The following is a 27,289-nucleotide window of genomic DNA, read 5'->3' on the forward strand; positions in this document are numbered from 1 at the left end:
TTTTTTAAAAAGCCTGAAATAAAAAGGGGCTCTAACCCAGCAGTCTTGGATACTATTTGCAGTAGCAGGAATGGGTTTGAGAAGTTCCACTTAGACCCTCTCTGGGACCAGGGATAGCTCCTGAGACAAATTGAGGAGCTTTAGAAGCTGTGATAGCACAGCGGGTAGGGCGTTCGCCTTACAAGCAGCCAACATGGCCGACCCGAGTTCGATTCCTCCGCCCCTCTCGGAGAGCCCAGCAAGCTACCGAGAGTATTCGATATGCCAGACACAGTAACAACAAAGTCTCCAATGGAGACGTTACTGGGCCCGCTCGAGCAAATCGACGATCAACGGGAGGGCCTTTACCTTTACCTTTACCTTTAGAAGCTGTGCAGTAAGTAGTTTAGAGAGCTGCTCAGCAGGACTCCAAGGTGACACCCACAGAAGTAAGCTACACATACTTGTTTCATTTCTTTGTTCTAAGATCCTAAAAATCCCAGGTGATCTTGGAAGATTGTATGAAGAGAATCTCTTCAGTCTTCTGGCACTGAGTTTTATCCCTAGCTCTGCTGCTTGCATTGAATTTTCACCTCTCATAGGAGGGAGAGACCTGTTGTGATTGAGCCTTTATTCCTCTGACCAACTCTATGACCCATAGATGGAGCTTAGAGAGGACACTTTGAAGCTCCCACCCCCAGAAAATAGGTCAAGTATGAGGTAGGAGAAGGGAGAGGCTCAAGTGCTACTTGAGTTTCTTTCTCCACAACCAAGTTCTCTGTAAAGTTATGAAAAGATTTTATCTTTTATTTTTTCCTTCCTAAGTCAGAATACTCAAAACTCTCATGCTTCTACATTTCAGTTCTTTCAACAGCATATATTAGTTGACTGTCTTCTGCCAGCCATCAAGAGGCCTTCTAGAAAAACTTGACTGTTGGGCCAGAGCAATAGTACAGCAGGTAGGGTGTTTGCCTTGCATGCAGCCAACCAAAGTTTGATTCCTGGCATCCCATTTGGTCCCCTGAGCACTGCCAGGATAGACTCCTGAGTGCAGAGCCTCCTGAGAACTGCTGGGTGTGTCCCAAAAGCCAAAAGCGAAAAAGATAACCTTGACTATACTTCATTGCTCTGGTAAATACTTAGAAAGACTCCCTAATGCATGTCACATGTGTTTCTCTGGGGGTTTTCTCTGCATTTGTGTCTGGTCTCCAGTGCTTGGGAAAGGGCAAGTAGGTCAAGAGAAAGAGCCCGGTGTAGACCCAAGCTTCAGGCGCAACATGTCCCACAAAGTCCTAGGCAGACATCAGGATGCCACAAAAGCCTGCCTGCTTTGGAAGCTAATGTCTTCAGGAGTCCTTTACTCACCCATGAAGACACACTGGTCTGGCCCAGCATGAGTTGAATCAAGTGAGCCTTACCCTGCTCTGGTCTGGCTTGTCCTTACAGAGAGAATCTCTCAAATCTATAGCCTGAGACCTTACTAGTTGCCCTACCCCCCGCCCCACCCCCACCGCAGCACTGGGTAGCTAGATTTTTCCAAAGGGCAATCCAGGCACTACAAGCTGCAGGATTTGTTCCAGGCCATAAGAGAACACAGGAGTGTGGTTCAGAGCCAGTGAAGTATCCTTTTTCCTCCTCCCAACTTTCTGGTTACCCAAGGACACAGGGGTGAGAGCTGTCCTTCTCAGCATGATAAATCTGGACATACAAAATTCAGTCTTGGCTACACTTGATTTCTCAAAATGACCCTGAACTCTGTCAGTCCTCTGGTGCTGGCTAATTGGTATGGTCTCTAGTCATCTATCAATTTGCTGAAGTGTGTAACAAGCATTTACTGAGTATACCTACAGTGCCAGGCACAGTGCTGGAAAAGTGCCCAGCCTCAGCCCTCAGGGCGTTTGCCTTGCACATGGCCTACCCGGGTTGGATTCCCAGCATCCCATATGGTCCCCTGAGCACCGCCAGGAGTAATTCCTGAGTGCATGAGCCAGGAGTAACCCCTGTGCATCGCTGGGTGTGACCCAAAAAGCAAAAAACAAACAAACAAACAAAAAAAGAAAGCAGACCATGAAGTGTGGGAGACCTCAGAGGGAAGTAAGTTAGCAGCACAGTTAGTTAGCACCAGAATCTGTTGAGGAGAGCATGGATGCCGCTTGTGGAAGAGGCCACAGGTTTGCAAAGGCATGAGAGCAAATGCAACTTGAGCGTGTGAAGGGTCAGTAGGAGCCAGCCCGTGAAGGGGAGAGAGTATAGCTCTGCAGAAAGGTGGGGATGGCTGGGAGAGCATGATGGGGTGCAGTGGTACTTGTGCAGAGGAGGCCTGCCCAGCCCGAACAGGCCTCTAGACATTTCCCTTTTATTCTCAGAGCAATGGAAAACCATGGAAATATTTGAAGTGGAGATGAGCACCTGGCATTGCTAAGGCAGGAGGAAAAGATCTGAGTCACATTTGCATGCTTACTTACAGTGACTAGTCTGGAACCAGACAGATTGGTCTTGGAGCAGGAACTGCAGGGAGCAAGCACAGAGGGCCTGAGTCTCAGAAGGGAGGTGCAGCAGGCCCTGAAATGGAGTGGGGCTCGTGCTATAGTCTTTCACTTCCTCTCAGTCCATTTATGTCATAGAAAAGGCAGGCAGGACTATAAGAACTGTAATGTTCTCTGCAAAAAAAAAATCCAGAATGACCACAGGAGAATGAGGGTTTTCTGCTTTGGCATTTCTTCCTCCTCCTGGGTAGTGGGAATCTGAAATGGTAAATGAGCCTCAAAGAAAGTGGCCTGAGGGGCTGGAGCAATAGCACAGCAGGTTGGGCATTTGTCTTGCATGCAGCCAACACAGGTTCGATTCCCAGCATCCCATATGGTCCCCTGAGCACCGCCAGGAGTAATTCCTGAGTGCAGAGCCAGGAGTAACCCCTGTGCATCGCTGGGTGTGACCAAAAAGCTAAAAAATAAAAAATAAACAAAAAGTGGCCTGAGATAGCAAAGCCTTACCCAAGTCTGCTCTATGCTGAGAAGGGAGAGCTGGGAGCGGGGAGAGAGGGGAGGAGGGAAAGGGGTGGGGGAGAGGAGAGGAGAGGAGGAAGGGGAGGAAAGGGGAGGAAGAAGAGGGGAGAGAGGGGCCTGCAGCTGTCACCCAGCTCTGCCGAGTGAGTCACAGTGCCATCTCCCACTGCCTGCCTCTATTTTTATACCCGCGCCTGCTCATATCTGACTCACTGAATAAGCCTCCAACTGGTGCTGGGGATCTGATGGCAGAGCATGAGGACTGAGGGAATAATTTAGAAGTCTAAATAGGAATTATAAAACAATCCCTCTCTTATTAGGAGATCTTGGCTGTTTTAATAACCAGGCGCGCTAAGCAGCTGTTGCTGCTGCAGCACAGGGAGTGAAAAGGTGGCAGGTTCCCTGTGACAGCAATGCTTGTGGGGACCAGAGAGAGACCACAGCACATTCTGGCTTTCACACAGGACAGTGGTGGCAGTGCAGCTGTGCTAGAGCAGAAACCCAACGTGGCAGGGCTACCAGAAAGGCAGGAAGGCTGCTCTGGAGCAGGGCAGATTGTCAACAATCAGAAACAAATGGAAGAGACTGAGAGTGACAACCAGTCTGAGGCTGCTGTCCCACAAGTGCAGTTGCCTTGAACAAACAATTTGACATTTAAAAAAAATTTTTGCTTTTTGGGCCACACCCAGTGATGCACAGGGGTTACTTCTGGCTCTGCACTCAGGAATTACTCCTGGTGGTGGTTGGGGGACCATATGGGATGCTGGGAATTGAACCCGGGTCAGCCATGTGCAAGGCTAAAGCCTACTCTCTGTACTATCATTCCAGCCCCAATTTGACATCTTTTTTCCCCCCTTTCATTTTTTAAAAAAATTTTTATTAATGAAACACCATGAGGTACAGGTGTGGACTTACAAATTTTTGTGCTTGGGTTTCAGTTATACAATGATCGAGTACCCATCCCTCCACCGGTGCTTATTCTCCACCACCAATGATCCCAGTATCCCTCTCACCCCTCACCCCCCCATCCCACCCCTTCTCTGTGGCAGGGACAATTTGACATCTTTGAGTCCCAGTTTCTTCATATGTCAAGGGGGGTGATATGCCCAGTTTTGTGGCATTGGAGGAGTGTAACACACTAGTAAATGTCACACCTCCTCTCTTCCCTGGGGTGTCTTCAGGAAGATTCTAACCTTCAGACCTTCTAGAGTTGGTGTTGCTCTTCCTTTGGTGTGTGATGACAATACAAGCTCCCTGAAATCACAGACAGGGCTCAAGGACAAGAGGTGCTTTGCCATGCCTCCAGATCTGAACCTGTTGTTTGCTTTCTGACTCCTGGAGGTAACTTGAGAGCATCCAGCCAGGGTGAAAGCTTATGTCAACCTGGGTGCTTTCAAGGTAACTGGAAGAGGAGGATGAAGGTTTTATCTCGCTGACACAATGTGAAGAAGCATTCAGCTTTGCAGAAGGGTAGATGGATGGAGCTAATATGTCCTTGGGGTGGTCAGTGGCCCTGATGTCCCCTCTCAACTCCTGGGCCTGGTGGGAAACAGGTAGGAGCAGCATCTCTGGGAGTGGGTGGTGGGGGAACCTGCTGCTGACCCACCCTGCCCACCTTGTAGTGCCCTGAGGACCATGCCCACAGGAGCAGACGCTAGGTTTAGCTCTCCTCCCCTCTTCTTGGCTCTTCCCCTACCCCACAGAATTGGCTTAACCCTCAAAAGAAGAAGGACAATAGCCACCCACTTATTTTGCTTTTTGCTTTCCCCATCTCTGGGCAGCATAAGTATGGCTGTCACTTCTAACCTTAAAGCATAGTGCTCTGGGGGGCACGGGAGAGGCAGGAGCATCCAGAACCTGCAGAGAGGAGCACTTGGCCAGCTCATCCAGCACACAGCCTTTCCCCTGCCTCCTCTATGAGCACTGAGGCAGGAACCTGGCTCCCAATCCCAATTCTTTAAACTTTAGAAGTCTCATTCCCACAGGACCGCCAGAGTTCACGCCATGTACCTCCACCCTATCCATCAGGGACCTAGATTGCTCTGCCCTTTCTGAGCACAGGCTGTGAAGCCTGGGGTGTAAGCGCATGTGCTCATAATTGTGTGTGTATAGACATGACCCAAGGGAATAGCAGCAGTGTGCCTTCTTTCTGTGGAGAAGGCAGCCTGGCCTTAAAAATCTAGGCCACTCTTCTCCAGCTCCCAAAATCTGACATTTGTTTTTTCCTTTCCATCTCTGAGTTTCCTTGGAGCTACCCTGATAATGTGACCCAGTGGTCCCCAAGCTCCTTTGTTTTTTTTTCCTTTTTGGGTCACACCCGGCGATGCACAGGGGTTACTCCTGGCTCTGCACTCAGGAATTACTCCTGGCGGTGCTCAGGGGGACTATATGGAATGCTGGGAATCAAACCTGGGTCAGCGGCATACAAGGCAAACGACCTACCCGCTGTGCTACCCTCCAGCCTCCCTACCCCCAGCTCCTTTTATAGGCTGACGGAGTGAGGATTGTGGGCCCATCAGAGGTCAAGAAACAAGCTGACATGGAGGAATGAGCCCAGGGTCCTTCTGCAAGTTTGAATAACATGGTGAGAGCTGGCCACAGGACCAGGAACCTGTGTCTGAGCCTGTTAACTTCTGAGTTGTGGAGCCCCTGAAGAGTGTGATGGTGGGAATAGGGAGTGATATGGCATCCGAGTGATGTACAGCTGGTAGGGCGTTTGCCTTGCACCTGGGCTGACCCAGATTCAGTCCTCAGTATCCAATAGGGTCCCCCCAAGCACTACCAGAAGTAATTCTTGAGTGCAGAGTCAGGAGTAACCCCTCAGTATTGCTGGGTGTGACCCAAAGAGTTAAAAAAAAAAAGGTGGCGGGGGGCGGGGGGAGGTGGCAGGTTTTTTTCTCAGGTGAAAGATGAAAATAACCCAGATGTTTCCCTCCAAGTTCCCTCTGTCAGAGTCAGCACTGAGGACACAGTTATCACTTTCTCTAGAAAAGTTTTGGTCCTTGTTTTGGGGCCACACATCTGGCTGTACTCAGGGCTTACTCCTGGCTCTGCACTCAGAGACCACTCCTGGAAGGGCTCAGGGTGGTGCCAGGATTGAACCTGGGTCAGCTGCACATAAGGCAAAGGCCTTACCTGCTGTACTACCTTCCTGGCCCATTGGAATGAGTATATTTTCCCTCTGTGGCACACTATTTTCTATGTTAGAGCATTTGTTTTCAGCTAGAGTGAGTCTGAGCTGTGCTACTGGCTCCAGGACCTGGGATTTGGAAGGAGGGTGTGGGGAGAGATGGGTCTGGGCTGGGATCATGGTGACAGCTGGACCACATGCCTGCCATTCCCCCCCCACATGCTCATCTTCTCAATATAAGGTGCTGCTGGCACGCCAGTTAGGGGCCTTGTATGCTCTGGGGCTGGAGCTGGCTGTTTCAGGGGAAGGCCAGGGGCCCAGGCCAGGCCGGTGTCAGCTTTCCTCTCTCCTTGCATGGCCAGGACCAGAAAGCCGGCCTTCTGATTCGTGTGTATTCTTAGGTCCAAGGGACTCCTGCAGCCATGGCTGAGTCTTAGGGGTTGGGGTCAAATCCAATCTGTGCGGGAAAATTTATCTCTGAATCTGAGCTTTGTTGGGGGTCTCCAGCATGGAGGAGAGAGCAGGCCCACTGTCTCATGCATGCAAAATGAAGACAGCTTGGGGGCTCATATGCTTGGGGAAAAGTCAGCTCAGATAGAGAAAGGACCACCAAGTAAAGAGTACTAGGAGGGCCCTCTCGGGATAGGAGATGCGGGCTGAAAGTAGACTATAGACCGAACATGATGGTCACTTCATACCTCTATTGCAAATCACAACACTCAAAAGGAGAGAGAGAGAGAGCAAAGGGGAATGCTCTTCCACAGAGATGCGGTGGGGGTGGTGGGAAGGATGCTGAGACCATTGGTGGTGGAGAATGGGCACTGGTGGAGGGATGGGTACTGGATCATTGTATGACTGAAACACAAGCACAAAAGTTTCTAAGTCTGTAACTGTAACTTCACGGTGATTCACTAATAAAAATTTTCTTAAGTAAATAAATAAATAAAGATATTTTAAGAGAAAAAAATGAACATGGCTTGGTACTTTCTTCAAAGATACTTTCAGGGCCATTTGCTGCCCTCCAATTCCCTCCTTTGTTCTCTGATCCCCTTCTGCACCCCAGGACTCATTTCTGTTAAAAAATGACCTACTTTATGACTGACAAGGGCTAACTTGTTCCTCTCCCTGGTAATTTGAAGGCATGTTTATTCTGCCGGCACATAACTCAACAGAGTTAATTTTGGAAGCTGGTGTGCCACCACCAGGAAGCAAGGGTGGAGGCTGCATCAAGGCCTGTGGCCTGCCTGGCCAGGGCGGGGGCTGCTCTGTGGAGTTTTGAGAGGGAGAACCATACACTTCCTTGCCTCCAGCGGATGGTGGTGCAACTTTGGCACCAAAGCGACAGGAAGTAACAAATATCTTTGGGCAGTTGGAGAGGAAGCTGTTGGCTGGCTTCAGACAGTGCCCTAGGCACTCAGTCAGAGCCAGAGTCCTGCATAAAGAAGGGCATGCATTCATCTTGTTAGTATTTGCTATTGTAAGGTGGCAAAGAACTTTTCAAACCTATGTTTCCAACTTTATTTCCAGGCTGTTTCTTAATGAGCTGCAGAGATAAGCAGTAGTAAGAGCTGCAGTAGCTATGGGTTTGGACTTTTCCTTCCTCTCCTCCCTCCCTCCCTCCCTCCCTTCCTTCCTTCCTTCCTTCCTTCCCCATACATGGCAGTGCTTAGATCTTACTCTTGGTTCTCTGCTCAGGAATCACTCCTGGCAGAGTTCAGGGGATAATATTCAGGGGTGTGCTGCTGGGGATCGAACCTGTGCCATTTGCTTATTCTCTGTACTCTATACTCTATACTCAAGCTCCTAGACTTTAAACTAATAGATAATCTAGTTTTTCTCAGCGTCATAAAAAAAAAAAAGAAGCAGTCACACTATAAAGTGGCAGCTCCTAGCATCATTTTCACCTTTTATCTTCTTCAAAAGTTGACTCAGTTCATTTTGCCTCATCCCTGGAAGCCTTATCAAAATTATTCCCAGGATCTAGAACTCCACAGCTATATGCCAGGAACGTGTGCGAGCTGAGAAGCGGGTGGCGAGGCTGACTGGCAAGCAGGGACCTTGGAGGTGTGTTGTGACCTCTCTCTGGCCCTGGAAACTGGGGGGTGGAGCTTGACCTTTCCTCAGAGCAGGTGCTGGAGGGAAGCTCAGTTACCTCTGGCTGTGCCTCCGGTGGAGTGTTTCCAGGAGAGACATCCACCTCTGGTCTGGGACCTTCCACTGTGCACGCAAGTGGGGATGGGTTCTCCCTGCCTTCATTCCTCCTTTTATTTTTTATATTTTTGCTTTTTGGGTCACAAAAAAGTAATGGTGATGCACAGGGGTTACTCCTGGCTCTGCACTCAGGAGTTACTCCTGGTGGTGCTAGGCGGACCATATGGGATGCTGGGAATTGAACCCGGGTCGGCTGCATGCAAGGCAAACACCCTACCCACTGTGCTGTTGCTCCAGCCCCTCATTCCTCTTCTTGACTCTTCTCTTGGCACTGCCTTCTGCTGGCCTTGTATTCACCATCAATAAAGCTTGGGGCAGAAAATCAACCTCCAGAGCCCACAGAATTCTGGCATCCTGACCATCATTACAGATGACAAGTCCTGAAGCCACACTCAATATCACACTATCCTGTGACAGTCCAGAGGTGACCGTGAAGCCAGGTGAATGGTCAGTCTGGGGTTAGACATGCTGACAGACATTCTAACAGCAATGTTAGAAATAGGAGGTGATGTTTATGTTGCCTTGAATGGGGTAGGCATGACATACATCTTTGTTGAGTACGTGAACAATACTTTATTTACAACCTTAATCAGAACTGTTGTGTGTGGGAGGCTTGTCCCACTTGGAAGGACTCAGGTACCACTCCTGCAGTGGTCCTTAGAGGTCACTCCTGATGGCACTTGGGAGATAGTGTCATGCCAGGAATTAAACCAACCTGATGTGCAAAGTATGTGGTATGGCCCATTTCTTTTCTTTCTTTTTTTTAATGTAAGAGTACTGCTATTTATTCAGCTGTTGATTAGCTGATTAAATTGGGCATGAACTCCACCTTACTTTTTTTTTCATTTTTTATAATTTTATTTATTGAATCACCGTGAGAGCAGTTACAAAGCTTTCAGGTTTAAGCCTCGGTCATACAATGAAACACCCGTACCTTCACCAGTCCCATTCTCCACCACCAAAAACTCCAGTATACCCCCCATTCTACACCCTCCCCCTACCTGTGGGGCAGATGATTTCCACATTACTCTCTCTCTACTTTGATCACATTCAATATTTTAACACCAGATTCACCATTATTATTTGGGATTTTACCCCAACAGTCAGTCAGATCTGCTGAAAAGGCAACAGTAGACAATTTGTTTTCTATTGCTGGCTAAGAATAACATGTGATGTAGCTTGGCTGTAGTAGTGGCTGCACGATTTTGAAACTCCGAAATTTTAACCCTTAAATGTGAAGGAATTTCTGCCAAAACCTGCTAGGTTCTGAGATTTGTTCCTGAGTCTCTGAGATCATGGTCATTAAGCAGCTTGATCAGGAGCCAGAGAGCCATTCGTGGGCAGTGACTTGGGGTCACGTTGGGGCGAGGAGGAAAGGGCAGGCTCCACCCCCATCTTGTGAGGCCCTGCGTGTCTCGTCACTGTGGGCCCAGACTGTCCAGTGGCCTCTGGAGGATGGCGGCCACCAGGCCCCAGGGGGAACAGGCCAAGGCATGAAACCTATTCCCACCTGGGTTGACCCAGCACCAGTAACCTGCTGCAGGGACCGAATGCATTTCTGCCAAAAGCCGCTGGGTTTCGAGATTTATTTCTGTGTCTCTGGAATCATGGTCATTAAACGGCTTGATCAGGAGCCAGAGAGGCCGTTCATGGGCAGCAACTCGGAGTCTTGTTGGGGTGGGGAGGAAAGGGACAGCTACACCCCCATCCTGTGAGGCCCCGCGTGTCTCGTCACTGTGTGCCCAAACCTGACTGTCCAGTGGCCTCTGGAGGGTGGCGGCCACCAGGCCCCAGGGGGAACAGCACCTTCTAAGCTGTCAAACTAAAGATCTATCGGGTGCTACTACTGCTAACTAAACCCTAGTTTTGTTTTTTTTTAACCATCCCCAGAGTACCAGTCAGTGATCCAAGATGCCAGCTGGGATTGTACTGAATTTGCTTACCACCTTCCCTTAGCCTTGTGTGTGAGAGTTTCTCAGTCTTGTGTTTTGGTGACCTTAATAGTAAAATAACATCTGAAGAGTGCAGGACATGCACTTTATAATAGGTCCCTCAGTTTGGGAATCTCTGATACTTTTTTTTCCTCTCATGACCAAACTGCAAGCAGGGCGCCCTGCCCCTCAGGCATTCCCCCATCTGGAAGATTCCTAGCTTTGGGCATTTGGGGGCTTTGAGATCCCACAGCCAGGGGGCTTTGGTTCTGGGCAGTTTTCCTACTGGGTCAGCATGCCTGGGCAGGGGTGGGTGACCCTGGGTGATCCACTTCGATTGCATACTCCCTCCTACCCCACTGATCCTTCCATATGCTATCACATGTATTGTTTAGAAGGAGAGATCACTTCTCACCCATTTGTTTACTTATATGGTCATAATGTACATCAGATAGATTCATATTTTTATTACATTTGGGGCTATAATTCAGTGCTATGTTGTGTAATTTTTATTGCTCAAATTCTTTTAGCTTTAAAAAAAAAATTCTTTTAGCTTTGACCATAGACAGTTGACTGCTTCTGACCTGTCCCAATACCATTGCCTATGGAACTCTCTCTTGCTTTCTCATACTATAATATATTGTGTTTCCCTTGCCCAGAATCAACCATTTGTGGGGACCTGGGAATACATCGGTGTTGGAGCTGAGTGTGATGCCAACAGCATTGCTGTGTGAAATTCCCAGAGTGACAGTAGAAGCATATAATCACCTGTCATCACAACAGCAAGGGGAGGGAGGAGAAAAATAGTCATAAAAAGTAGTGCTGGGAAGAGTGTTCCAAGGGGTAGCTCACATCCCTTGCATACTCGAACTACTGCTTTACTAGACGTAGTCTGGTGACCCCCTGTATCATGGGCCTGAGCACCAAATTGCCAGACTCACATTGTTGGGCTGAGCATGAGTGACCCCTGGCACATGCCACTGGAGAAACATGCTATATAAAGACTAAGTCATTAAATTTAAAAATAAAAATAGGGGCTGGAGCAGAGTGGGAAGGGCGTTTGCCTTGCATGCGGCCAACCCTGGTTTGATTCCCAGTATCCTATATCATCCCCCGAGCAGCGCCAGGAGTGATTCCTGAGTGCAGAGGCAGGAGTAACCACTGAGCATCGCCAGGTATGACCCAAAAAACAAACAAACAAAAAATAAAATAAGATAAAATAAAAATAGAATCAACTATTTGTCCTAGAAGTTCTGGTCTCTTTTATTTAGATAATAATGTTCAGAAACCAAGATCTGGCCACCAAGGGCACTCATTGCTTCTGGGCCATCATGCTTTTAGGCTCTATTGACAAGCAGACTAAATTATATATATATATATATATGATTAGATAACAAATATATACATATATATATCAATCTTCCACTCCCTCAGATAAACCAATCTTCTTTTGTTGTTTGGGGGCCACACCCAGTCTCAGAACACTACTGGCAGAAGGCTCACTAATTTCTGTACTATCTCTCTGTTCTAACTTCTAGCTAATCTCTCCAGATAAGTCAATCTTCTTCACACCTTCAGATCTTGTCACCCAGTGTTCCCCTGCCTGTGGGCGAAATTTCTCAATATCTGGGCATGCTGCCTCTTTCTTTTCCTTCAGATGCAGCAGGAAGGCAGTTCAAGGTGATGTGGGGTGATGGCAGAAATAGTGATCACTAATGAAAAAGTTTTATACTGACTGCTGTTCCCTAGTAACAGGAAGCCTTCTGTTAGGCAGGGTGGAGACAGGGAAGCACTGGTTTGGTCAGGTCAGGGACCAGAAGATAATGGAGTGATTAGAGCAGGTTATGGTGATCTGAAAGAGAACTGGAGCAAGGTGATCTAAAGAGATACTTCAGGTGTGAGCTCTTCTTGACTTGATTTGCTTTTCAAAAGTACACTTCTGGATAAGTTGCTTATAGTTTGGAACTGGTCAAGCCAATTGGAAAAGTAACATCAGGGTCACTGAGGTTCAGGATGTTATAATGACATCAAAATAAGGAAAATAAGACCCTGTTACTAAAGGAGATTTCTCCGCAGAATTGTATTTATATATATTTTTTATGCCTTCTCCAGTTTTATCTGTTTTCTTCACTAGAAAGCAAGCTCTGGAGAAAAAGTCATGAATTTCTTCTTTTGTTTGGTGTGTGTGTATATGTGTGTGTGTGTGTGTGTGTGTGTGTTGGGCGTGGGGGGGGGAAGTTATCCCAAGTAGAGCGCTCAGGGAGCTCAGGTGACTCCTGCAATATTTAGCCCTCAGTGATATGGTGTGATGTGGTATGCTGGACCCAGTGATGCAGGGGGCCATAGACTGTGCTCTAGACTTTTGAACTCTCTCCACAATCCCCATGTCTGTCTTCTTTGCCAGTGTATCACTAGCATCTCTCTGGGGTCTAAAACTTTGTAGTTACCAAATGAACAGTGAATAAGTTAAGAAGTAAATGAAATTCTGGATTTTTTTTGAAATTCTGAAATTTTAATTTTTCTTACAATCACCCTACTTATGTGAGCAGGTGTTTGCATGCATGTGCATTTGAGTGTGTAATGTTTTTGGTTGGACCCACTGGTCTTTGTTCTTCTGCCTACATGCCGTCATATCTCCCAAATGATAGACAGTTGAAAGTAGTCAGCATATCTGGAGTTCATATCCTATTTTCTTACTAGCTCCCCTTAAAAAAATTAATCAGCATTTTCTTTTGTTTTGTAGGTAGCAACAGAAAAAAGCAACAGTATCAAGAGAGTGAAAGGTTGTCTTTTACTGAGACATTGGGCAGTCTGCAGTTGTATTTCTTTTTAGACGAGGTCTCTACTGGGATAAATAACGCATGTGCTAATTCCTGTAGAATTAACGCTGGATCACATAATTCTCCATCTTGACCTGATGTGTAACTGATATTTCCCTAAACACGAATGAATTCCTTTTGACTTTGGAGCCAGTTAAAACACCTCTGAGGCTGAAAGAACATCAGGACAAGGGAAGCCAACCCACAATCTTCAAGAAAAAAAAAAAAAAAGAAATGTGAAGAGAAGAAGGAAATGGAGATGGTTCAGTTAGTTAGATGGTTCTCCCAACACTTAGCACCACCACTTTTTTTTCTTTAAAATTTGATGAATAGGGACCAGAATGATAGCATAGCTGGTAGGGCATTTGCCCTGCATGTGGCCAACCCAGGTTCAATCCCTGGTTCTATTTTTATGGTTCCCCAAACTTACATGGAGTGATACCTGAGTACAGAGCCAGGAGTAAGCCCTGAGTACAGCTAGATGTGACCCAATACTCTCCCCCCCAAAAATTGATGGATAAAAAATTACACTAAATATTGACTTCATTTGTTTTTGTTTGTTTGTTTGTTTGTTTACTAGTAAAGTTGAACTTTATCATCTGTGGAAGATGTGTTGAAAACATGCCAACCTTACCTCTTGTTACCTGCCTGATGAATCCTTTTTCCAGTTCTTGTTTTTGTGTTTGGGCCACACCCAGCAGTGCTCAGGGCATAGTCCTGATTTTGCACTCAGGTATTACTCAGAGAAACCTTTTGGTTGCCAGGGATCCAACTAGGGTCAGCTTTGTGCAAGGCAAATGCCCAATCTCCTGCACTATCACTCTGGTCCAAGTCCAGTTTTTCTTGTTTTTGTTTTTAAATTGGTGAGGCTCTCCCTTCTAATGTCTGAGGTGGTTTGTCTGTTCTAATCAATTGTAAGGCTTCTCATTCTGGGCATGGCCCTATGATGACAAAGTGGAAGCAAATCTGTAGTTATTTACATATTTTTTGTTATGTGGATTTAGAGGTTATGGTTGAATGTAGGATAATATTGGTTCATCCTTTCTCTTCCATCCTTTTTCCCTTGTTGCAGGGAGCTTAGGTTTATTGAGTTACACCCATCACAGTGCTCCTGAGACACTCCCATTCATCTGCATTTATCTTTAACCTCTCCTTTGTGCTTTGCTTCCCCTATCTGTTAATCATTTATATTCCCAAACCAGACCCTCTGACTTGTAAGGTTAGATCCTTCTAAAGACTCTGGATTTTGTGAAATATTGCTTTTCTCTTTCCCTTATATCTTCTGCATAGTTTACTTTAGAACAACGTCCTTTTTGTATATACACAGGAAGACAGTTAATGCTATGCTTTTGCAACTTGAGAGTTAATTGACTCCAAGTAACATTTACTCCTGGGCATCTGTCATATTTATTTACTCGACTTAAGCCACAGTTGCCCTTAGTTCCTAGCACTCCAAAAGGAGAGTCCTGACAAAGGAACTTGGATGGACTCAGGGCAAGCTGTAAGCTACCCTAGCATCGAAACAGGACAAGCCAAGTGCCATAAAACTTACAATAAGAGCATGGTCATGGACAAATTCTGTCATGAACCAAAGAGAAGTGACTGGACAAGGACTCTGTTGGAGTTAGGAAGGACTAATCTGACTTGAGGACTGTAGTCTGGGATATATTGAGATGTCCTCAGGAGAGCCATCCTATAAGCTTAATATATGTCTTACTGTGTCCATAGAAAATGACTAGAAATATTATTATTAAGAAATAAATTTAAGATGACCGTTTAAATGAATATGAACTAAGGAAAGGAGGAATACTCCCTTAGATGAAATTCCACCCTTGAGCAAATCTCTTAGCAGAATGAGATCTTTGTCTTAGAAGGGCTTCCCTAGAAGAAAGGACTTTAAATATGTTGATTGTGTTATCTGATCTAGGTGTATTTGCTACTGAAAACTTCAAAAACTCCAAGTTCTGGGGGATTGGTTAATGACTAATGCCGCAAGACTGGGCAAGAGAGAGGCTAGCATAGGGAAAAGTAGGAGATAGGAAAGAGGGACAGTGTGAGACTGGAATGGGGTGCACAGTGAGATTGATATAGGTGCACAAGGAAAATGGAAAAACAGAGGGACAGAGATTGAAATAAATGGCGACTGGCCACCAACCAGCTTGGTGGCCCAGTTCTCTCCTTTATGCGTCTGTTGGTGGTGGCAGCAGGCTGGGTGGGGAAGCAGCTCATGGCTATTGAATGCATGTGGAAAGCACCCACACACTTTTATTGAACATGCAGTTGGAATTAAGTTTTATTATTTTTTGTTTTTTAAATTTAATTTTTGTAAGATTGCTCACAATAATTTATTACATTCAATACTCCAACACCAATCCCACCACCATTACACCTTTCCACCACCAGTATTTCGAATTTTTCCAATGACCACCCAAACTTGCTCCAATAGAAGGCCCTAAATAATTATTTTGCATTGCTTGTGATGAATAAGTCACTAAACATTATCAAAGCAGGTTTTTTTTAGAAGAAAGTGTATGGAGATTGTTGTATCTCACTCTGGAGCCATTGAGTCCTTTCATAAGAGATTACTAATAACTTGTTACAGGTTGAGTCTTAGATACTAATTTTTTAAATTGAGATTGGTTACCTTGTACCTTACATCCTATCCAATGTGTGCTACTCCTGGAACATCAGTGATATAAAGTATGAGATATCACATGGCCACACGTGTGGCTGCACACTCCAGGGATTCTATAATTTTAAATAAGGTAACACAGTTGGGATTGGACGCATTTCTGCACAAAGCCGCTGGGTTTTAAGATTTGTTTCTGAGTCTCTGAGATCATAGCTTCAGGATCATCTCGGTAGCCGCCATCCTCCAGTGGCCACTGGACAGTCAGGTTTGGGCCCTCAGTGACGAGACACACGGGGCCTCATGGGATGGGGGTGGAGCTGGCCCTTTCCTCCCCATCCCAATGAGACCCCGAGTTGCTGCCCATGATCAGCCTTTCTGGCTCCTGATCAATCTGCTTAATGGCCATGATCCCAGAGACTCAGGAACAAATCTCGGAACCCAGCAGGCTTTGGCAGAAATCCCTCCAGATTTAAGTGTTAAAATTTCGGAATTTTAAAATCGCAAAGCCACTACCGCAGCCACGCAATATCCATATGTTATTCTTAACCAGCAATAGAAAAGAAATTTCTACTGTTGCCTTGTCAGCAGATCTGAGTGTTGGGGTAAAATCCCAAATAATAATGGTGGGTCTGGTATCAAAGTGTTGAATGTGATCAAAGTAGAGAGAGAGTAATGTGGAGATCATCTGCCCCACAGGTAGGGGGAGGGTGTGTGATGGGGGTATACTGGGGTTTTTGCTGGTGGAGAATGGTCACTGGTGAAGGTATGGGTGTTTCATTGTATGACCGAGACGTAAACCCAAAAGCTTTGTAACTGCTCTCATGGTGATTCAATATAATAAAATTATAAAAAATGAAAAAAAAGAGTGAGATGGAGTTCATGCCCAATTCAATCAGCTAATCAGTGGCTGAATAAATAGCAGTAATCCTATATTTTAAAAAAAAGAATTCCACATTCCTTTTTTATTCAGAATATTAATTTTGTTTTATTATTTTTTCTCCCTTTTTATTGCTTTTCCATGAGATACAGTTGTGGAGCTTTCATGTTTGAGCTTCGGTCATGCAATCATCAAGCACCCATCCCTTCACCAGTGCACACTTTCCACCACTAGAGTCCCCAGTATTTCTCACCCCCTACCCGTTCCAACCCTTCCCCTGCCTGTGTGGCAGAAAGTCTCCCCCATACTCTCTCTCTACATTCAATGTTTCGACACCAGTCCCAGCACCACTCAAACCTGCCAAAAAGGCAATGCTAGATGATTTGTCTTTTATTGCTTGCTATGGATAGAATATAATGTCCAGGAAATTCTGTGTCATTCTCTTTCGGGGGCTTTAGTTTACAGTCTCTGGGTCTTGGCCATTGACGAGATTACATGGAGCCAGGGATGGTTTGTGGGTGTGACTGCTAAGCTACTGGAAAACTAAGGGCCTGTGGGGAGAAGGTCCAGTCCCGATCCAAGCAGGCTTGGAGATCTCAGTCATGGGTTCCCACATACTTGGGTTTTCCTGCCGGTCCACTTGGGTGAGTTTCATCTCATTCTTTTCATCTGTGCTTATTTAACCCAAAGTTTATTGGTATATGGTTTGGAAGTGCAGCCTCATGCTTCCAGGAGCTGGGTTTTATAGTCTCTGGGTCCTGGCCATTGATGGGATCACACAGCCATGCAACTTCTTATTATCTAGTTCTTACTCTGGAGAATCTGGCAGGCTACCAAAAGTATCCTGCCCACACGGCAGAGTCTGGCAAACTCCCTGTGGCGTATTCAATATGCCAAAAACCAATAACAATGATGAGTCTCATTCTCCTAACCCTGAAAGAGCCTCAAATGTGGCACTTTCTAAAATCTCAGGACTAGGACGAAGGAGACGTTACTGGTACCTGCTCGAGGAAATCGATGAACAACAGGATGACGGTGATACAGTGACAGTGAACACAGTTGGAGTTAAATTTTTAACTGGATGGTGACTTTGGGGTCTGAAGCATCTCTGCAGCTTGTTGATCTCTTCTGATATTTATTTGCAAGTCTCTGGATCATAGTCAGTTAATGGGTTTATTATGGTGCCAGAATCAGTTTATGTATGTGACTGCAAGAAGAACAGGGGGTTGGGGGGAGGTCGCTCATTCCTGACTGTGTGAGAGCCTGGGAATTTTGGTCACAAAACCTGCATATCTATTTTTCAACAGATTTATTCATGGATGAGGCTCGTTCAAGCCTGTGGAGAACAGCTGGAGTCTAGTTTTTAGTTTCATGCTGACACCAGAAGCTTTGTCACCAGGAATGATAAATCCCTTCCTTCAAGTGTCTTTCACTGAGCAGGCCTGAGAGTATTTCATGGGCTTTACCAATTCTGTAGCAGCTTTACTCTTCCAGTGAGAAGGCAGAACTCACAGAAGTTGAAAGCCCAGAATGACAGGAAGAATAATGATGGGGACTTAGTGAAATCTTGGCAGGAACTGGAATTTATTTGGATCTTGTTGATCTCAGGTAAAAAGGAAGGGGATAATGTACCTCTGTGGACAGAAATGGTAGTTGGTTGAAGATATAAATAGAAAATTTCACTTTTCTTTAACCTAGTTCTGTATGACTTGATATTTTAGAACTTGTATATAGTCATGAATTTCAACATAAAAAGCATCAGACATAAAATGGGGTGAGGAAATGAACAGAAACTTTCACAAAGAAGAAATCCGAATGGCAAAAAGGCACATGAGAAAATGCTCTACATCACTAATCATCAGAGAAATGCAGATCAAAACAACAATGAGATATCATTTCACACCACAGAGACTGGCCCACATCCACAAGAACAAAAGCAACCGGTGCTGGCGTGGATGTGGCGAGAAAGGGACCCTCCTTCACTGCTGATGGGAATGCCGGCTGGTCCAACCCTTTTGGAAAACAGTATGGACGATTCTCAAAAAATTAGAATTTGATCTCCCATTTGACCCAGCTATAGCACTCCTGGGAATATATCCCAGAAAGGCAAAAAGGTATAGTTGAAGTGACACCTGCAATTGTTTGTTCATTGCAGCACTCTTTACAATAGCCAGAATCTGGAAAAAACCTGAGTGCCCAAGAACACTGGTTAAAGAAACTTTGGTACATTTACACAATGGAGTACTATGTAGCTGTTAGAAAAGATGAAGTCATGAAATTTACATACAAGTGGTACTACATGGAAAGTATCATGTTAAGCGAAATGAGTCAGAAAGAGCGGGATAGACACAGAAAGATTGCACTCATCTGGGGAACATAAAGCAACAAAATGGGAGACTAACACCCAGGAATGGCTGAGATTAGTACCAGGAATTTTGCTCCATGACTTGAAGGCCAGCCACACGTGCTAGTTGAAAAGGAAGCTCAGATAGAGAAGAGAGCACCAAATAAAGGGTGTTGTGAGGACCCTCCCAGGGTGGGAGAAGCATGCTAAAAGTAGTCTGTAGACCAAACATGATTGCCACTCAATGCCTCTCTTGCAAAACACAGTACCCAAAAGAAGAGAGAGAGAGAACAAGGGGGAATGCCCTGCCACAGAGGCAGGGTGGGACGGGGGGGATGGGGGGTGGGGGGATGCTGGGACCCGTGGTGGTGGAGGATGGGCACTGGTGGAGGGATGGGTACTTGATCATTGTATAACTGAAACTCAAGCACAAAAATTTATAAGTCTATAACTGTACCTCATGGTGTTTCACTAATAAAAACAGTAAAAAAAAAAAGTAAAAAAAAAGCATCAGACATGCAGAATATTGCAAGAATTGTACATGACACCCATACTCCTACCAACTCATCTAGTGATATTTCACTGTGCTTGTTCCCCTGTCCACTGCTACCCATCCCTCTGCCCTACCCTTCAGGACTCTGATATTTTAGTGCCTTTCAAATTTTATTAGTGCCTGAATAATTTTATTAAATATTCTCGTAATCAGTCAAATAAAAAAGATAAATTCATAGATGAAGTGATTCTTAGGCTGAGGAGATGTATCAAAGGACATAGAGTATGCTTTATAGGATCATTCCCTGGCACTGCATGATTCCCAAGTAGTATGTCCTCTTCACCAAGAAGCTATATACAGAAGAAAAGATGAAAAAAACTAAGGTTATATGTGTTTTCAAACTCGTATAAAATGCAAAAAAAAATATATTTTAGAACCCCTACCTGAAGAAGAAATAAAGTTGTTTTTATTTATTTGTTTTGTTTTGGGACAACATCTGTTGATTTTCAGTGGATGTTATTGGCTCTGTACTTGGGAATTATTCCTGGTAGTGTTTGGTGGACCGTATGGGATGCTGGGTATCAAATTTGGGTTGTCTGAATGCAAGGCAAGTACCCTACCTACTATTGCTCCAGCCCCCATAAACTTCTCCTTGTTCTCCGCCTCCTCCTCCTCCTCCTCCTCCTCCTCCTCCTCCTCCTCTTCCTGCTGCTGCTGCTACTTCAGGGTCTTGCCAGACAGACAGATATTCTGCAGGGGGAGGAACCCCACCCTATACTCCACCACCCCACCCATGATGGAATGATGCAGGGGAGGGTGGGAGTAGCTGCAGGCTACATTTGTGGGTGCTTTCCATTTTTTGCTTAAAGAAGGTAGATTTACAGGGGGGCACCAATGATTATTTTTCTTAAAAGGAGCAGTAGGCCTAATACGTTTGAAAACCTCTGCTTTAAAGGCTGCACAGACATTAGAACAAGAATAGCCTACAGTGTGCTCCAGGGACATCTGCATGGGTCAGAGACATCTACACGGCTCAAGATAAAGCCTCACTTTAGGACCAGAAGAGAGCCCAAAAATTTGAGCATATACTTCACTTATAGGAGACCCTGGTTCATTTCCTAATACCGCATATTTTCCAAGGCACCTCCGGAATGAACCCCAGCAATGTGGCGATGTGGTCTAAAACCCAACTGAACTGTTTTTGGGGGGCCAACACCTATCAGTGCTCAGAACTTACTCCTGGCTTTATACTTAAGGTTAATTTCTGGTGATGCTCATGGAACTATCTGGGATGCTGAGGATAGAACTCTGGTCAGCCACGTGCAAAGCAAGTGTCTTACTCTCTATAATATTGCTCTGGCCCCAAAAGCCACAACATTTTAACCCGTTACATATTTGGAGCTATGTAAGACCTCCAAACTTAGTTATAATATGTTTCATATAGTTGACTCATTGGAGATTAGGAATTCAGCATGTGAATTCGGGAGACACAACTCAATCCACTCTGAATCTTGGTTGCATGGTGAGAGGCTAAATCCTCAGCAGCAGCATCTTCACGGTGATCTGAAGTCCTTCGTGGTCTGTCCTTTGATGCTCCATGGAGTAAGACAAAGCCAACACATCTTTTTTTGAAAAGGACAATTTGATGAATTCAGCAAATGAATAAAAATGGCAAAGAAGTTTTTTAGAGGCTATAGAATATGAAAGACAGGAACTAGAATCGAAGTTAGATTTTCTTGGAAAAAAGAACCAAATCCCCAAACCAGAACATTTTGTCTCTCCCTTTGGAAAGATGGGAAGCAGACTAAGTGAGAATTCTTTAAAAGTGTGTGTGTATGTGTGTGTGTATGCATGCACGCCCATGTCTGTGAGAACTGGCACACGCAAGGCTGAGAATTACCAAGATTACCTGCAATCTGGAGTCCCAGCAGAGCCAAAGATGTGAATTCTAGTCAGGATCTGAAAATAGAAGACACCAACATCTTATTTCAAGAACATCAGACAAAATCAAATTTTCTCTTGCTCAGCCTTTAACAGATTGGAGGAAACCTGCTTTATTCAATCTACCAATTTAAATGTTAATTTCATCCAGAAACACCCACACAGACATGCCCAGAATAGTCGTTAAACAAATAATGCATGTGTTTGTTCAGGCATGCATGGGTTCTTTTGAACCAAGTTCTTTATGAGACTTCAGGGCACCCATTATTCTTTTTCAGAAAGGTGCTTGTAAATAAAAGCTTGACTTTTGACATTGTATTCTGGTATATGGGCTTTAAGGCTAGTTTTGATGTCAAAGTTGAGGCGACTAAACTTAGTCTCTCCTAAAGCAACAAACCTCCCCCATTTATTTAATGATGGAGAAGTCATTAAGTAGAAAGGAAGTACCAGGGTCAGAGAGATAATGCAATGGGTAAGGTTCTTGCCTCACATGTGGTTGACCTGAATTCAATCCTCAGAACTGCATGTGGTCTCTTGAGCATCACCAGGAGTGATCCCTAAGCACAGCCCTAGAGCACTGCTGAGTGTTTCCCTTTTCTAAAAGAAGGCAGTACCAGGAATATGATGTTTCAGAAATTCTGCTTCACTAAGGCAAAAGTGCAATGGTCCATGTGTCTCAAAGGATGTTCAGGGAATAGAAAAGATGCTAAATGAAGCCCTGGCACTGCTTTGTCTTGCCTTATTTAATATTAACAACATTCCATTTGCATTTAGGTCACTATGAACCTCTTATTCTTTGTAGAAGAAAAAAAGGCATATTTTTCTGGAGTGATGTTATGAGTTTTAACTATGCCTGAAGTGAATTTATCATTGTAACGGGGAGAGTAGCACACTAAAATGTAAATAAATGATTTATTATGTGGAACTGGCATTCAGCCCGATCCCATTATCAATGTGTATGCAGATCATTTCCAATCAGGGAGAACACTTTGTACATGCATATAAAATAAAAACCGCAGTTGTTTCTTTCTTTTCTTCTTTTTTCTTTTGGTCTTGGAGCCACACTCAACTGTGCTCAGGGATTTCTCCTAGCTCTGCACTCAGACTTGGAGGACTGTCAGACTTGGAGGACTATGTGGGATGTGGAGACTGAACCCGAGTTGGCCCATGTGCAAGGAAAGACACTACCTGCTATACTATCTCTGACCCTAAAGTCATTTTTTCTAGTTCTGTATCCAAAGAACAAAATCTTTAACACTTCCTATAAGTTTGGATTCTCAAGCATAAAACAGCTATTCTCGGTTTCTTCAGCACTATGTGAGGACCTAATGCAACATGTGAATGAAAGATAATCATGTGAGAAGCTACATTTTTCCACAATAAAGAAATGATGCAACATGGTAATAATCTTGTAGGGAATTTAACACTAGATACATGATATATATATATATATTATATATATACATTGTTTTGGGGCTATACTAGCAGTGAGGAGTTACTCTTAGCTCTGTGTTTAGGGATCACTCCTGGGTCCATATGTGGTGCCATATGTGGTGCTGGGGATTGAACTCAGGCAGCATGCATGAAAAGACAAACACATGCAAGGCAAACTTTTGTACTATCTTTACAGTTCTGTTATAATTTTTTTATTGGCCACTTTTAAAAAAAATTTTTATTAGTGAAACACCATGAGGTACAGTTATAGATTTACAAATTTTTGTGCTTGGGTTTCGATTATACAATGATCAAGTACCCATTCCTCCACCAGTGCCCATTTTCCACCACCAATGATCCCAGTATCCCTCCCACACCCATCCCCCATCCCACCCTGCCTCTGTGGCAGGGCATTCCCTTTTGTTATCTCTCTCTTTTTGGGTGTTGTGGTCTGCAAAAGAGGCATTGAGTGGCAATCATGTTCAGTCCATAGTCTACTTTCAACATATATCTCCCCTCCTGGGAGGATCCTCCAAACATCCTTTATTTAGTGCTCCCTTCTCTATCTGAGCTGCCCTTACTCCTAGAGTGCCCGGCTGGCCTCTAAGCCATGGAGTAATCCTCCTGGTACTGATCTCGGCTATTCTTGGGTATTAATCTCCTATTTTGTTACTTTATGTCCCCCAGATGAATGCAATCTTTCTACGTCTATCTCTCTCTTTCTGACTTATTTCGCTTAGCATGATACTTTCCATGTGGTACCACTTGTATGCAAAATTCATGACTTCATCTTTTCTAACAGCTACATAGTACTCCATTGTGTAGATGTACCAAAGTTTCTTTAACCAGTCATCTGTTCTTGGGCACTCAGGTTTTTTCCAGATTCTGCCTATCCTCACATCTTTTTACAAATACATTTTCCCCATTTTTTTTTTTGGCTTTTTGAGTCACACCTGGCTATGCTCAGTGGTTACTTCTGGCTCTGCACTCAGGATTACTCTTGGCGGTGCTGGGGTGACCATATGGGATGCTGGGAATCAAACCCGGGTCGGCCGCATGCAAGGCAAATGCCTACCTGCTGTGCTATTGCTCTAGCCCTAACTTTACCTATTCTTAATGAAATACTATTTTTTTTTTGGTCTCTGGAAAATACAATAATTTGTTTCAAGTTTGCAAAGTGGTATATGTTGCTCATGGAATGCTTAAGAGTTCTGGAGCCGGCTGAAAAACCCAGGTATGTGGGACCCGTGACTGAGATCTCCAAACCCATTTGGATCAGAACTGGGCCTCCCCCCACCCTGCTCCCCAGTTTTCCAGTAGCTTGGCAATCACACCCACAAACTTCCCCCTGCGCCATGTAATCTCATCAACAGCCAAGACCCAAAGACTACAAACTAAAGCTCCCGGAAGAGAGTGACGAAGAATTTCCTGGAGCTCGTGGCCACATTTGCGGCCACATGACCTCTTATACTCTAGCCCACTTAGATACCAAAAGTAGCACACACTTGTTTGGTTTTAACATACTTGCTTGTATTCTTATATATAAGAATATATATATATATATGTATATATATATATAGGCTTAAATGATTTCAGAATGAAATACAGCAACCTTCACACACTTCCCTCTTATTGTGGTGGGAAGATGTTTGGTTGTGGGATTGGTGTCTAAATATTATCTGTAATGAACTATTGTGAACTCTTTTATGAAAATAAAATATATAAAAATTGCAAAAAACAAAAGTCCTGGAGCATTGAAATCTGCTCTGCCACAGCTCCCTGTAGGATGAGCTCTCAACTTTCCATAAAACTAGCATCAGAGCTCTTCTCTGCCCAGCACCAACATAAATGACTTTATTAGAAGCATGGAGTCTCGTTGGGTTGTATCACAGGAGTATGTGTGCTCCATGCTTGGCTTGTTGTCCCTAAAGGAGTGTCAAACTCTGGAATGGCAGGCAGGCAGGGAAATGTTGTGGGGTTTTAAAAGGAGTTGGGATCTTCAAGTCAAATATTCATTGCTTGGAGTCATGAGTAAGCCATCTGTGTATTTAGAGATGATTTAGAGTTTCATTGCCTGGTACCTAGACAAGGATAACATGTAAGAAATCACTATCCAGGACTATAATCCCTACAAGTGTGGATCTGAGCTCCATAGATCCCTTGAGATGCCAGGAAATTCTAAGACATCTCTTAGTTCTAAAGGGTCTCACACCAATATGCTGTGCACTTCCCTCCATCCCCCAGCCTGGACCAGGTGCACATCCTAGTCTGAGCTGAGACAGAAGTAAAGGTCGGTCCTGAATAAACCTGTGAGTCAAATCGCCCAATGTTCATACTGATCGATGAGGTTCAGAGAGGGGTTTTCTGCTTGGCCTGTGCATGGGGAGGACATGAAGGTGTGCCCTTTCCTAAGTGGGGCAAAGAAAGGGAGAGATGGGTGAGGATATTTGAAAACCCAGTCATGCCAGGATCAATTTCATTACTCACATCTGTGGACTTCTTTCCACCTTGGCTTGTTTGAGATTTCTTTTGGGGGAAGAGGAAGGAAGAGTTTATTTGAAGGTCCCCAACACCCACAACATTTCTTTGGCCACCATTTTCCTTGTTCCAGTTTGGCACTTCTGTAGGGACAATAATCTGAGCATGGAGCATGCATAAATGAAGTGATACAACCCACAGACTGCAGGATTCTAACACCTAGAGGTGCTATAGAACTGTTACTGGCATGGTGTTCAGGAGCTAGTCTTGGCAGTGTTTGTGGGGTTCGAGGTAGGGGGGATGTACTTCTGGGAACTAAATCTACAGTTTCTGCATGTGCATGTGCTCTAGCCCTTTTATATGCTTCTCAGTCTTGATTGGGGTTTTTGACACTTTTGATAACAGTAGTTATGGCTAAGTGTCCTTGCAATGGTGGCAGTTACTCCAGCGGTTAGAAATACCCTTTAGTTTCCAGATGTCCCCTGCATGATATTGATTCCAAATGTATGATTCAGTGCTAGGTACTAAAACTGCCAGCCTCTCCTTCAAGAAGTCCTGATAATCACTTGTCAAACAGTGTGACTTTCAAGTCCTCCAAATTGTTGGGTGTTCCAAATAAAATCTTTTTATTGTAAAGAATTTTTTTTCTGGCGGGGGAAGGGGTGTATATTTTGGGGCCATATTTGGCAATGTTTGGGGCATACTTTGGCTCAGTGGTTGGGAGTTGCTCTTGGCAGTGCTCAGGAGCTAGGCAGTACTGGGGACTGAACCTCCACATGCAATGCATGTGCTACATTGATCTATCTCTCTGACCCTAAAAAGAAAGTTCTTTGAAGTATAACTAGATAAATGTGAAAGTCACCGGAAAATTTGTCCAAAAAAAGTTATGTCACCTTCCTATTTTTCTCACAGATCTTTTTAAGAAAGGAAATCTTCCTCACTCAAAACTTTCTGCTAAAGCCTAATTTAGCACTATTTTAGATTAAGTCTGAAATCAATACCCATTATGACCAGGAAAATAGGAGGTCCTATGGATAACCTAGTTTCAATGAGCAGCAGGATGTTGTTCTTTAGTATTTGTGATCATTTTTGTTTGTTTGTTTTGTTTTGGCGCCACACGTGGCAATGCTCAGGGGCTATGCCTGGTTCTGCACTCAGGAATTCTTCTTCTTCTTTTTTTTTTTTTAACCTTTTATGAATCACTGTAGATAGACCTTTACAAAGCTGTTTGTGATTGGATTTCAGTCATAGAGTATTCCAACACCAATTCCACCACCATTATATCCCAGCACCAATGTTCCCAGGTTCCCTCCCATCAACCCCCTACCCCCCATCCTCTGCCTGCCTCTCTGGCAGGTGCTTTTCTTCTCTCTCTCTCTCTCTCTCTCTCTCTCTCTCTCTCTCTCTCCTTCAGGAATTATTCTTGGCAATGCTTAGGGGACCAAATGGGATACTGGCAATCAAATCTGGGTTGACCTCATTGTTTTTTCTTTTTTAACTTATGTACTGTCTTGTCCTAAAAGTAATTATACTTTATACAAGATTATAAAACATAAAAAACAAATACTGTAGCACTGTCCTCCCATTGTTCATTGATTTGCTCGAGCGGGCAACAGTAACATCTCCATTGTGAGACTTGTTGTTACTGTTTTTGGCATATTGAATACGCTACGGGGAGCTTGCCAGGCTCTGCCGGGCAGGCGGGATACTCTTGGTAGCTTGCCGCGCTTTCCGAGAAGGACAAAAGAATTGAACTCTGGTCCGCCGAGTGCAAGGCAAATGCCCTACCCACTGTGCTATTGCTATGCCATTGTGGTATATGGTAATTGCTTGAGGATTGGTGCTGGGACCACAGACAGAGCTGTTGATGGCAAAGAATGAAGGACACAGGGGATTCAACTCATGGCCTCACACACTTGCAAGGCAGGTGCTGCAAGCCAGGGCTCCTTAAACTTCTTCCCCATGCAGCCCCTTTGTGGCCTTTGCAGTAATTTTTATGCAATCCGGGTATGTAG

Source organism: Sorex fumeus, unplaced genomic scaffold, assembly GCF_029834395.1.
Source record: "Sorex fumeus unplaced genomic scaffold, SorFum_2.1 ptg000007l, whole genome shotgun sequence".
Lineage (NCBI taxonomy): Eukaryota > Metazoa > Chordata > Mammalia > Eulipotyphla > Soricidae > Sorex > Sorex fumeus.